General features: G+C 35.0%; 1 long non-coding RNA gene across 1 annotated transcript; it reads right to left on the bottom strand.

Moving 5' to 3' along the window:
- Positions 1-1,801: 1,801 nt before the first annotated feature.
- Positions 1,802-2,724, bottom strand: LOC139191769 (uncharacterized). Its single transcript, XR_011575775.1, has 2 exons — positions 2,530-2,724; positions 1,802-2,092 (listed from the first exon to the last, which is right to left on the bottom strand). It is a non-coding gene; the product is annotated as an uncharacterized lncRNA (long non-coding RNA).
- Positions 2,725-3,543: the final 819 nt, after the last annotated feature.

Raw genomic sequence — 3,543 nt, 5'->3', positions numbered from 1 at the left:
CCACCACATCTTGTTGTACTCTAGAAAAGTAGGTGAAATCCCCTGACTTTGCTGAGATTGACCATTCTTAATTTACAAGACACGAAAATCAAATTCGATTGGAGATCAACCGAGTTCCTATATTCTTGAAGATTCATACAATCTAGAGATTGTCGTGCGCCGCAAGTAGTCATACTTTTAAGAGAAACGATATATAATCCTAAATATCAACTTGGATTGTCTCGGTTTAATCCGGATTCCATATCCAAAAAAAGGTCTCTCGCACAACTAGTGTAAATATACACATTTAGGAAAACCTCTGGTAACACAATTATCGCCTCTATTCCACTGCTTAAGTCTTATATTGCTTATTAACTTGATTGTTAAAGAGCTATTAACCGGCACACCACCAATACCTCAAGTTAATCGTGGTTGTTTGTTCTCTTATAGGCCGTTGGATATGCACATTCCACCGTCCACAGCGGTATGCAAATTCGTTCCAACATATAAGTTGTTTGTTTTCTTTAACTTTGAGGAATACATTGTTCACGACCCTTAAATGGCACTGGTCATCATCTTATTTATCACATGAGTTTAAATTTTGAGATCTAAGTAATAGACAAATACAAATATCAAAATTTTAACTCATCCAATAAAAATAAATAGGATAGTAAGTATTACCATCATTTGTGTTGTGAGCTATAATGCACCCTTAACATCATTATTTTCCTGTAAATTATGCCACGTAAACAACTTTATGAGTCGGCAGTGCACGTGTACACGCTTCTATCGAGCCATGTAGGCTAGCTATATACAATTCCATTTTTGCGCGAGGCGTTGCTGCACATTCGTTTGTTTCGAATTTATCTATTTTGTTATAATTTTTCAAATTTTTATAGTTTGTAATTTATTGGTATTGGTGGGGGAATCCAATTCCAACAACTACAACAACCACCAAATCCGGATGGCCCAGGGTCTAGACAGACGTTATTGACTCATTTGTGCACCACCATATTCATATGCGCATTCCAATCTCTAACTTTAAACGTGTACGTTGTTGATGTACCTCTTTTGGACAACGAATAAAACTATTACTTTTTGTAATAATACGTAGACATGCAAAATTAGCTCATGCATTAGAGGTGATCCCTTCATTATGTGTGAAACATAACTTGATTAAGTGTGTAAGGGCTGGTTTAGTATTGCTGTGCTTTGAAAAAAAGCTGCTGTGAGAATAAGCGGCTGAGCTGTGAGAATAAGCAGCTGTAAAATAAATCAGCAGAGTGTTTGGTAAACTTTTTTGTAAAAGTACTTTTGGAAAAAAAAAGCAGTATGATAGTGTTTGGTAAACTTTTATGTAAAATAGCTGTGACTGTGTGAAATGACCAAAAAGGGTATAATACTAGATGTGCTATTAATTTATTTTTCTTAACAAATAAAAGTGAATTACTAAATATACTTTATTTTTAGAAGAAAATTATTTATAAACTTTATCTTAAATATTAATTAATATGACAAACTACTTCAATTGAAATATTTTAGACTGAATAGCTAGGATTCATTAGTATAATATTGTTAGTGTACTTGAAAGTAGTCTAATTAGACGCATTTATCAAACTTGTTGCTATTCATCAAGGAGATTGCTCATAGTTACACCATCCATATGCCTAACCCTACTTGTCTTAAACAAAAGTTTACACTAATCTTGTTTGAATCTCGGGCAGCGTTTGCGCGATTGACTACCACGAGGAATCACATTTCGTGACCCTTCCCTACTTGCGCAAAAATTGACACTAATCTTATTTATCATATTGCTGACATCTTTCATAGAGGTGAGAGTAGAGAGAGTGGATTATAACGGATATAGAAAAAGGTGCATATATTCAACCAAATCATTAAAAGATACAGGGATTGTACAATTGAAATTCCATATTGCACCACAACAATCACAACTAACACAAGAAAAATTTGAACCACTGATGTCCAGGGTAAATTGTAAACATGCACGTCGACTGATGACATTCATTAGAGGTGACATTTGAACTGTAAAGACTCAAGGTTGCACAGCCTCCAGAAGTTTCTCATATACTTGCCTAGCAGACAAATCCTCTACCTGAAACAATCACCCAATGTTAAGGAAGAAACCCTAGCAAGATCATTTAAATTAGTTTAAGCAGTTTCGGAGTTACATTGGCATATGTCACATATCCTTGAACAACTATATGGGGTTCTCTGCATACATCGCTTCTAAATTCATGCTGTCGTTACTTGTGGTTGCTATTATTTGTAAACAGTACCGTTACTTTGATAAGCTATCCTATCCTAAGTTTGAAAGAGTAGATGTATCATGTATTTGTGCATCAACAAACAAATCAATTAATTGGGTCTGACATCAAAGTTAATGCATACAACATTGGAAAACTTCATTTGACAAAAATGATATTGCTCTCACAGGGACAATTGAAACAGATTATGATCAACAACACCCAAGAAGCCACCCAATGAGCAATGAGAGAGCGAGAGAGAGATAGTAAAACTTGTTTTACTCACCACAAGGAGTTTTGATTTGTTGGATTGGACACGAACCGCTCAGCGAGAGAGATCTCAAAGGAGTTGCAGTGAGGGGCAATAAACGTTTGGGTGAAGATGATTGAAATGAAACCGCGATTTTCAGAGGGAAAAGAGAGGAGCGCAGGGATTAAAAACTCCGTGGGCTGAAAACATGAAGCCAAATCAGAAAGCCAAATAATTGGGATAGTGCAGAAAATTAAAAAACAATGTGGAATAGGGAACTGTCGAAAAGAATATAAGGTGCAGAAACCAACATGGACATTTTAAACTACAAACCAAAATACGACAAACATAAAGAAACCAAAATCAAACAAAACCAACATGGACATTTTAAACCAGAGCTCTTACAACATCACAGATGCATGACCAAGAGTGTATTCGACAACCTTTTCTCTGATCCTTTTCATCAGTTGGTCCTAAAGATTCTATTTAAGATAGACACATTTGTTTGCAGTAAACCAACAACACACACAGACCATAATAGACACATTTGGCAAAAGTGTAATCCTCACTATAATGGTGATCTGTTAGACAACTACCAAACCAAGTTTGCTGGACAATTCATAAACTCTCCATTTTTTATAGTGAGGATTACACTTTTGCCGGTTGTATTTGTATGCGATCCCAACTAAAAATACAACTACGTACAAATATATATATGCGATCCCAGGTACACTATATACGACTACGTACAAATATATACCATCATAAAGAAAACATGATTAATTTTCCAACTTTCAGGAGAAAATCAATATGCATATATAAAAGTAAAAGTATGGTTTTACCTTTTTAATTGCAAAGGCAGGAACTTGAAACAGAGAAGATATGACGAGAATAATTGGAGCAAAAACAAAAGCTTTCCAAATCAGAAGCACAGTTCACAGATTAGAAGCAGAGTAAAGCTTTATAAGAAATTATCCCTTACCTAAACCCAAACTAGAAGCAGACCTTCTAAAAAAATGAATAGAGAAGTAATCAAACTTCTCTCTCAAT

This window comes from Malus domestica, chromosome 15, assembly GCF_042453785.1.
Source record: "Malus domestica chromosome 15, GDT2T_hap1".
In the NCBI taxonomy this organism is placed as follows: Eukaryota; Viridiplantae; Streptophyta; class Magnoliopsida; order Rosales; family Rosaceae; genus Malus; species Malus domestica.
The sequence above is the reverse complement of the archived record's forward strand: the minus strand, read 5'-3'. Positions and strand labels throughout refer to the sequence as shown.